This window comes from Giraffa tippelskirchi, chromosome X (genome assembly GCF_054371585.1).
Source record: "Giraffa tippelskirchi isolate mGirTip1 chromosome X, T2T-mGirTip1v1.2.pri, whole genome shotgun sequence".
In the NCBI taxonomy this organism is placed as follows: Eukaryota; Metazoa; Chordata; class Mammalia; order Artiodactyla; family Giraffidae; genus Giraffa; species Giraffa tippelskirchi.
The window spans coordinates 151,754,338-151,764,953 of record NC_137289.1 but is presented as its reverse complement, the minus strand read 5'-3'; the positions used below and the strand labels follow the sequence as shown (position 1 = coordinate 151,764,953).

General features: G+C 44.2%; 1 pseudogene across 1 annotated transcript; it reads left to right on the top strand.

The window, feature by feature from the left end:
* The first annotated feature begins 9,788 nt into the window (after positions 1-9,788).
* On the top strand, positions 9,789-10,362 carry LOC145535793 (cullin-1 pseudogene; annotated as a pseudogene). The gene has a single exon (XR_014075495.1). The product of XR_014075495.1 is annotated as a cullin-1 pseudogene (transcript).
* Positions 10,363-10,616: the final 254 nt, after the last annotated feature.

Sequence of the window (10,616 nt, the reverse complement as noted above, 5' to 3'; positions counted from 1 at the left end):
TCGTTGGAAGCAAAAGAAAGGGAAACCGCAGGGAACGTCATTACAGTAGAATGTGAAACAACACTTCACACGTTATTTTGGAGGATGCAAGTCAGTTAAGTCAATTATGGCCCCTTTGAAATAAAATCCCATGGATACCACGGGATCTGAGAAGCAAGGAAAATAAACTACAGCGGATGATGAGAAAAAAAAATGGAAGTACCCCACACAGAGACGGCAAAATTGGAGAGAAAAGCAATGGCATTATAAAGATGAAATGAAGGTGGACACCAACAGACCACAGAGCGGAAAGACTTGAAGGAGTTAGACGGGGAGGTTAGACTCCTCTAATCTAAGCTACAAGAAATAAAGAACTCAAGTGCAACATGTGTTCAGATCAAAAAATGATAGCGGCATCCGCACAGAAAACAACCTGAATCTATGCCTCGCTCATAATCCTTTGATAAGGGATTTCGGAGGCAGACTTTTTGTCAGTGACGGAGTGACCTAAAAGGCAACAATTACTTGAGAGACCCTGGGGGCGAGTCACTGAGATGGAAACATATCCTACCCTGAGCTGTCGTCATTCAACTGTAAATGTCACAGGGAAGATTATTTCCCAACACGGGAGAGCTGGGGAAACAGAAAGGAGCCCTTCTCGAAAGGAGAAGGGAATCTGAACCCAGCAGGTCAAGAGGATGAATGTTAAAGCCCAGTGCAACATATTGAGGATGGTAAAAAAGCATTCAGACAGGTGTTTGCCACGCGTAATTTATCTGTTATACAAATGCAAAAAATAGCATCCTCACACTGATCCAAAGTAGGGATGGATGGGGACACAGTGTCAGGACCAAGCTGAAATATGTCTCTCTATCGCTCTTCACAAAACAAGCGGACTTTTCAAAGATGATAGACAGCGATAGAAGTTTATGGATATTATTCAAGAGTTTGTAGGACCCACTGGAACAACGAGAAACAATGCAACAGTGAAAGTGAGGCAGAAATGAATAAGGCAGGATGATAATTATGTTTCGAACATCCATGTCTGTGTGAATAGGAATCAGTGCCAGGTTTATGCAGACGAGACAGGGACTTGCCTAGGGGGTCAGTGGTTAGGAATCCACCTGCCAATGCAGGGGGCACAGGTTTGATCCCTGGTTCCGGAAGATCCCACATGCCCTGGGGCAACTAAGCCCGTGTGCCACAAGTGTGCAGTCTGTGTCGCAGAGACCTTTCTCTGCAACAAGAGAAGCCCCCGCAATGAGAAGCCCCACACCGCAACTGGAGCGTAGCCCCCGCTGGCCACAACTAGGGAAAGCCCACGCTCAGCAGCAAAGACAGAGTCAAAGTAAACAGATAAAGATGTGGATAAAACAAGGAAGGATTTTGAATATACTTAAAGTTGGTATTAATCAACTTGAAAGTTTGACCGTAGATGAAGCAATGTCCATATTTGGGAAGGAAAGTAAAACATATACACACACACACTGGACGGAGAAGACCTTCTCTATCAGAGAAACACAAAATCAGATATTCAAGCTCATGTCCATCGAGTCGGTGATGCCATCCAACCATCTCATCCTCTGTCGTTCCCTTCTCCTCCTGCCTTCAATCTTTCCCAGCATCAGGGTCTTTTCCAGAGAGTCTGCTCTTCGTATCAGGTGGCCAAAGGATTGGAGTTTTAGCTTCAGCATCTGTCCTTCCGATGGATATTCAGGACTGATTTCCTTTAGGATGGACTGGTTGGATCTCCTTGCAGTCCAGCGGACTCTCAAGAGTCTTCTCCAACACCACAGTTCAAAAGCATCAATTCTTCAACATTCAGCCTTCTTCATGGTCCAACTCTCACATCCATACATGACTACTGCAAAAACCATAGCTTTGACTAGACAGACCTTTGGTGGCAAAGTAATGTCTCTGCTTTTTAATATGCTGTCTAGGTAGGTGATAACTTTTCTTCCAAGGAGCAAGCGTCTTTTAATTTCATGGCTGCAGTCACCATCTGCAGTGATTTTAGAGCCCAAGAAAATAAAGTCTGTCACTGTTTCCACTGTGTCCCCATCTATGTGCCATGAAGTGATGGGACCGGATGCCATGATCTTCTTTTTTCAATGTTGAGTTTTAAGCTGGTGTTTTCACTCTCCTCTTTTCACTTTACTAAAGAGCCTCTGTATGTTCCCTTACATCTCAGTTTAGCAAGACAGTCACTGATTGCCGTCTGCTGCTGCTGCTGCTGCTAAGTCTCTTCAGTCATGTCTGACTCTGTGCGACCCCATAGACGGCAGCCCACTAGGCTCTGCCGTCCCTGGGATTCTCCAGGCAAGAATACTAGAGTTGGTTGCCATTTCCTTCTCCAAGATTTCAGTCTAGGTGTCCTGACAGAGAATAAAGCTGCTCATTATTTGTTCCCTTTTTTGTTCTCTGTCCACATGAATCAACTATCTGTGATATCACTTGCTCCCATGGGCAGTAGCAAGAAACAGAGAAAAATCCATAACGTTTTCTCCTTTGAGTCGACTGAAACCCTGAACTGCATTTCGTGAAAATAGTATATTGATTAAACTCATCAATATAAATGACTTGGAATAATCATTTTAAAACAAACAAACAAACTTAAGTCCCATTCAGGATTTTTGGCAGATGAAAATACAAAATGCAGAGAGCTATCAGGATGACAGCATTGTCCACTGATCATACTGGACTGAAGGAGATATAATAGGAAATTGGCTTCCTCAAATCAGAAGAAAATAATGTTATTATACCCTGGCATTCTCAGAAAGGTATTGCTGTGGAATTTTTAGACTTTTCATGCTTTATAAGTGTGGGCAGTAGGGGAGAAAACAGAAAACATTGAGAATAATATATATAAGGATCTTTCTTTAAAAAATCCAGTCTTAGGGGACTTCCTGGTGGTGACACAGTCAAGACTTCCAATCCAGGGGGCCTGGGTTCAATCCCTGGTCAAGGAGCTAGATGTTGCATGCCACAACTAAGACCAAAGATCTCACATGCTGCAACCAAGAGCCGGCGCAGCCAAGTAAGAAAAAAAAAAAAAAAATATATATATATATATTTTAAAACAAATCTAATTTTGGGACTTCCCTGATGGTCCGGTGGCTAAGACTCTGCACTCCCACCCAATGTAGGGAGCCCAGGTTCATTCTGGACTCCCTAGAATAACTGGATGCCACATGCCACAACTAAGATTTGATGCAGCCAAATAAATATTTAAAAAAAAAATCTAATATTAACCATGTATGTTAAGAAAATCTGCATTAAATCCCCAAATCATACAATGTATGATACTTAAACATATACAAATTAACAAGTTAAAATGTACCTTTAAAATATACAAGCTAACGTTTTTTTAATGTATTCACAGAGTTACTACCACCACAATCCAGGTTAGAACATTTCTTTCCTCCAAAGAGAAACCTTATACCCAATAAGTCCCTCCTCATTCCTGTTCACCTTGGTGCCCTTGGAAACCATGAATCTCCCTTCTCTCTGCATGTTTTAAGTGAAACACGCAAAAGAATCTTCTTCTCTCTTTTCTTATTCCGCGTGTTTTAAGTGAAAAAGCACACAGCCTGTGTCGTCTTTTGGGATTGGCTTTTTTCATCTGACATAAGGTTTTCAAGGTTCACCCACACTGAAGCCTGTGTCCCTACTTCTTTCTTTGTTATTGCTGTTCAGTCGCTAAGTCGTGTCTGACTCTTTACGACCCCATGGACTGCAGCATGCCAGGATCTTCTGTCCTTTGCTATCTCTCGGAGTTTGCTCAGACTGATGTCCATTGAGTCAGTGAAGCTGTCTAACTATCCCATCTCATTCCTTTCTATGATCCGGTAACATTTTGTGATTATATGGACAGCCCACACTTTGTTTTTCTATTCATCCACTCATGGACATTTGGAAGGTTTCCATTCTTTTAGCTATTTTTACAAACAGCACTGAATGTCCACAGACAAGTTCTACGACGGAGATACGCTTTCTTACACAACTTGGGATGGAATTGCTACATCACAGTAAACATGCATCATGAAAGACTGGCATTCAACTTGATTTCAAAGAAAATGCAAGACTGTATGTGTGTCTTTGTGAACGAGTGTGTACAACAGAGCCTAGTTCACATCAAGCCCACATAGTATGTGATACACTATGTCACCTGATATCTATCAGCCCCATCCGTCAACTACCCAAGACCACTGGACTGCGTCTTTCCGTTTCCAGATACAACATGTGTTTCTAAACCTCCTTTCTTTCTTGGTTCTTTTCTATATATAGAATGCCTTCTGTGAAAAGTATAGACAGGACTTTTCCTCAGCTCCTGGCCTAAGGGACTTCTTTATTCTGCACACTCCCATCACTCATTATAATTCACTTGTAATCGCTCACGAGTATATTGGAAATGTGCTAGTATTTGTGATTAGCACAGAATCAGAGTCGTACAGCAGGGAGCCTCAAATTCCCCCCTTACAAGGATCTTAAGTTTCCTTATGGGATGTCCCTGGTGGTTCGGTGGTTAGGAAATCTGCCTTGCAGTTCAGGGGACATAGGTTCCAGCCCTGGTCTAGAAACTAAGATCACACATTGCCACAGAGCAACTAAACCCTTGAGCCACAACCAAGACCTAACGCATCCAAATATGTAAATAGATACACATATATTAAAAGAAATTTTTTTCTTACTCCCTTCCCCATCATGTCTGAAACTAGCAGTTTTTCTTTGAATTAACTTCAAGTGTTCACCGACTGGAAAGCATGAGAGAATTCTAAGTGTCCTTTCTTCAGTCCAGCAGCTCTGGCAGTTAATAAAAATCTTACAATGGAAAAAATGTAAAAGGGAATTAATTTTTACACTCTTCTGTGGCTCACTGAAATCTAGAGGTGGTGGTAGGAGAAAAAAAGAAAAAAACAACATTGAAATATAGCCGTGAGAAGAGAAAGATCTGATTATTTACATCATCCAAGCTTTTCCCTGATAGGTCAGCTGGTAAAGAATCTGCCTGGAATGCAGAGGATACTGGTTCTATTCCTGTGTCAGGACGATCCCCTGGAGAAGGGATAGGCTACCCACTCCAGTATTCTTGGGCTTTCCTTGTGGCTCAGCTGGTAAAGAATCCACCTGCAATGCAGGAGACCTGGGTTCGATTCCTGGGTTGGGAAGATCCCCTGGAGAAGGAAAAGGTTACCCACTCCAGTATTTGGGCCTGGAGAATCCCATGGACTGCAGCACACCAGGCTTCCCTGTCCATCACCAACTCCTGGAGCTTGCTCAAACTCACGTCCATTGAATCGGTGTTGCCTTCCAACCATCTCATCCTCTGTCATCCCCTTCTCCTCCTGCCTTCAATCTTTCCCAGCATCAGGGTGTTTTCCAAGGAGTCAGTGTTAGGTGGCCAACGGATTGGAGCTTCAGCTTCAGCATCAGTCCTTCCAATGAATATTCGGGTCTGATCTCCTTTAGGATTGACTACTTTGGTATCTCAGCCAAGGATTTATGTCCTGCTATTTGGAGCCTGTATCCTATCTCTAAAATTCTTGCCTATGAGTAAAACGCAGGTCAGGGTACGGGGTCTGTGGGTTGTTTGGAGGGACATTCTGGCAGTTATTATCTCTTAAGACTATATTATGACAGAGAGTGAGAAGTAAGCATCTGTTGTTGAAGGCATCCAGTCTACAGTGACTTTGTTATGGCAGACCTAGCCAAAAGGGACAGTAACTTACAGCCTAAAGAAGCCAGCAGCATTAATAAACACAAATTGATTATGGGATGTAACTGCAGATAATTTTCAAAACCAGATGTCTGGGACCCGTTGGCCTTTGACACTGTCAAAGTGCTTGGGATGTTGGGATTGTTGTGTTGGTTAAATCGTGTCCGACTCTTTTGCAACCCCATAGACTGTAGCCCGCCAGGCTCCTCCGTCCATGGGATTCTCCAGGCAAGAATACTGGAGTGGGTTGCCATGCCCTCCTCCAGGGAATCTTCCCGACACAGGGATTGAACCTGTCTTTTGTCTCGTGCATTGGCAGGCGGGTTCTTTACCACGAGCCCCACCTGGGAAGCCCTCAGACTGCCTTCACTACCTAACTATCCCTGTCTACGTTGTCCGCACAAAACATGGAGAAAGGAAAAGACAGTGTTTATCACCATCACACAGAAAGTGTTTTACAACTTTGATGAATGCCAGTAGGTACCATGTCTCTCTCAATCTGTTGCTGTTGTTCCGTCGCTAAGTCGTGTCTGACCCTTTGCCACCCCATGGACTGTAGCACGCCAGGCCTGCCTGTCCTTCACCATCTCCCAGGGTTTGCTGGTCCTGCCTAATTGTAGAGAAAATGTAGTGTTTGTTTTTGCAGGTCAGCTGACCTCAGAACACTGAGGGCTGTTTCAATAAGCTGGAGAGAAAATTCAACTCCATCTGGTCCATGCTTTCCAGGGATCTGCTGTGGATCTGGTGTTTGTTTCTCTGTGGTTCACTGTGCCATCCATACTGTTCTTCAGTTCTTATCAGATAGTCTGCTTCCATGTTGAATACAGAGTAGATAGTTTTCCATGAGAGATTCTGTCCTAAACCAGTCAATCCTAAAGGAAATCAACCCTGAATATTCATTGGAAGGACTGATGCTGAAGCTGAAGCTCCAATCTTTTGGCCACCTGATGCTATGGTTTTTCCAGTAGTCGTGTATGGATGTGAGAGCTGGACCATAAAGAAGGCTGAGTGTTGAAGAATTGATGCTTTTGAACTGTGGTGTTGGAGAAGACTCTTGAGAGTCCCTTGAACTGCAAGGAGATCCAAGCAGTCCATCCTAAAGGAAATCAGTCCTGAATATTCATTGGAAGGACTGATGCTGAAGCTCCAATCCTTTGACCAAAGAGCTGACTCACTGGAAAGGACCCTGATGCTGGGAAAGATTGAAGGCAGGAAGAGAAGGGGATGACAGAGGATGAGATGGTTGGATGGCATCACTGACTCAATGGACATGAGTTTGGGTAAACTCTGGGAGATGGTGATGGACAGGGAGGCCTGGCGTGCTGCAGTCCATGGGGTCACAAAGAGTCGGACACGACTTAGTGATGGAACAACAGTAAGAAGGGAAGATCATTCAGCTGTCTCAGGCTGACGAATGGCTGCCCAGGTACCCACCCTGCTTACACAACCTTCAGACCACACCTCCCCATTTCTCCTTCAGGCCCTGCAAAGCCCTGGTATGTATCAGAACCCTGCCTCTCTCCTAGGGGGTAGGTCCCTTACAACAATCACACTCCGCATGACATACACCGTCATTTCTCTGAGTCAGGTGCTCATAGTATTGTAGAAACACACAAATTAAAAGGGGAATTTATTTATTGACCCTTTGTCTTTCTTCCTGCTCTGCTACAAAAATTTCCTGAACTTTGAAGGCTTAGTACCTAATCCTCTTTAAATGAGAGAAGGAAAACCTAAATATTTAATGTCTCACTGCTCTTAAGGAAATAAAAAGAGGATTCTTAGAGAATGGTAGAGGGCTAAAAGGTGTGGAGGAGGAACTGAAATGGGAAGGTTCACTGAGGTGAGGGATTGCCTGAGATGTAAAGGATGATGGATGGATGTTACTCAAAGGTGGAGGAAGAAGGAGGACTTCTAGTAGTGGGTAAAGACTACCACTGCAAGGAGAAGTTTTAAAATGTACATATGAAAGTCAACAGAGTGGATGTAACTGAGCAGGTAAACGGAGAAGAAAGGAAATAGAAGGGGGAAAAAAAAACCTACAGGAGAAGAAAATAAAACAGGAGAGGTGGGGCTTCCACTGGTTTGGGATGGTGACAGCAAGTCATGAACTGATAAGAATAACTAATCCAACTAAAGGGTAAATTTTCTAAGGAAAAGAACGCTTTGTTGATAGTTGATAAATCTACTCTATCTTTTCTTTCTTTCTCTATTTCTTAGGTTTTCTTCCTTTTTTCCTCTCTTTTTCCTTCTATTAATATCTTGTATTATCTCTCTTGTATTACCTACCTGTCCGTCTTATCTATTGGGGCTTCCTGGATGTCTCAGCAGGTAAAGAATCCGCCTGCAGTATCTGGTTTTGATTCCTGAGTCAGGAAGATCCCCTGGAGGAGGAAATGGCAACCCACTCCAGTATTCTTGCCTGGGAAATCCCATGGACCGAGGAGGCTGATGGGCTATACAGTCCATGGGGTCACAAAAGAGTTGGACAAGTACAGTTCAGTTCAGTTCAGTTCAGTTCAGTTGCTCAGTCGTGTCCGACTCTTTGCGAGCCCATGGACTGCAGCACGCCAGGCCTCCCTGTCCATCACCAACTCCTGGAGTCCACCCAAACCCATGTCCATTGAGTCGGTGATGCCATCCAACCATCTCATCCTCTGTCGTCCCCTTCTCCTCCTGTCCTCAATCTTTCCCAGCAGCAGGGTCTTTTCCAAGGAGTCAGCTCTTCACATCAGGTGGCCAAAGTATTGGAGTTTCAGCTTCAACATCAGTCCTTCCAATGAACACCCAGGACTGATCTCCTTTAGGTTGGACTGGTTGGATTTCCTTTCAGTCCAAGGGACTCTCAAGAGTCTTCTCCAACACCACAGTTCAAAAGCATCAATTCTTCAGTGCTCAGCTTTCTTTATAGTCCAACTCTCACATCCACACATGACTACTGGCAAAACCATAGCCTTGACTAGATGGACCTTAGTTGACAAAGTAAGGTCTCTGCTTTTTAGAGTTGGACAAGACTGAGCGACTAAACGATCTATCTAGTATCTTTCTTCTACCTAACACGGATCTATATTTATCAATCCTATCTTTCCATCCACTGAAGCACTCATCCATCCATCCATCCACTCCTCCATCAATCTATCTAGTTGTCAGTCAACTGTCTACATCTATCTATGTATCTATAATTTATCTATCTAGACCATTAGATCAGCGAATGAATGCATGGATAGATGGATCGGTGGATGGAGAGATGGAAAGACAGATGAACACAGAGATAATCATACATACTATTAATTATGTGCACAGGATAAGGGACTAGATAAACACAGGAGGTGCCATGCAATTCCGGGTCCGAGCCACTGATCAAAATACCATCTGAATCCAACCCACTCTCCTTCAAGAAGGGGGAGTGATAGAGCTTTCCAAAGGGGAGAAAAAAAAAAGAATCTAGTTCCCTAGTGGTCCTAGTGATGGTAAGGGATGATGAAATCACACTTCATATCCACGTCAAACTTCTTCCAAGTGTCCCTCTGTGTTGCCAAACCCAGAAAGAAAATCTACGTTCTCTGTTTCCCTTGCAGATCAAGATTATGACTGCAATATCTTTTTTTCCCTTCCTATGTAAACTTTTTTTGATGACGGGGCGTGTGTAAGTCATAAAAATGGCTTAAAAATAAATGAATGTATTTCTGAAGGAGGCAAAAAGACAGAAGCACCGCGGTGTCGAGAAATAGCTCATTGCCAGCCACTGGAAGCCTTCGCCAGCACTCTCTCCATTGCCCTGGAGGCAACCTCTAAGCTGAATTTCATTAACAATTGCCTCCTAGTTCTTTTCTAAACTTTTATGCCTATGAGTGCAAATTTTCCATTTTATATAAACAGGCCTTGGGGCATTTGCACTGTTTTGCTGCAGACTTCTTGCACCCCATATTACAGAGCTCTATTCAGATATTCCTAGCATAACAGGGAAGAGGAAATCTGACTCCATGTTAAATGTTATTTTTTTTTTTTTTACTTTAACCTCTGTCTTGTATCGCTTTTGCTACCAAGTTGTCTTTTGTCCATTTCTTTCCCTCACAGATTATATTTTTGATACATCATGATTAAAAATTTCCAGATGGCCATTCTGCTCCAATATAACACGGAAGACCCCGACACCGTGTAGCAGCTGCCGGACAGCACCCAGATCAAAATGGGCATTTTGGCACAAGTCCTACAGATTTTATTGAAGTCCAAGTTATTGGTCTTGGAAGACGAAAATGCAAATGTTGATGAGGTGGAATTGAAGCCAGATACCTTAATAAAATTATATCTTGGTTATAAAAATAAAAAATTAAGGGTTAACATCAATGTGCCAATGAAAACGGAACAGAAGCAGGAACAGGAAATCACACACAAAAACATCGAGGGAGATCGCAAACTACCGATCCAGGCGGCTATTGTGAGAATTATGAAAATGAGGAAGGTCCTAAAACACCAGCAGTTACTTGGAGAAGTCCTGACTCAGCTGTCCTCACGATTCAAGCCCCGGGTCCCAGTAATTGAGAAATGCATTGACATTCTGATCGAGAAGGAGTATCTGGAGCGAGTGGACGGGGAGAAGGACATCTACACCTACCTGGCCTAACCCGGGGGTCTGAGCGCGGGCGCAGCCCCGAGCGCGGCGGCCGCGCCCCCGGACGCCCGCCCGGCCGCAGGCCCCCGCCCCGGGCCCCAAAGCTGCTCAGGACCGCCACACTTCACGTCTATACATACGGACACCGACGCCATCCAACCTACTTTAAGACAGGAGGAGGGGACCTCCCGCGCCGAGGGCTGCATACGTCTGCATCCGCATCAACCATTGGCCACGCGAGCCCCAGCTGCCGGCCGGGGCCCCTCGGAGGCCGGCGTTCCTGGAGAGCGGGTCTGAAGGGACCCACGTGTA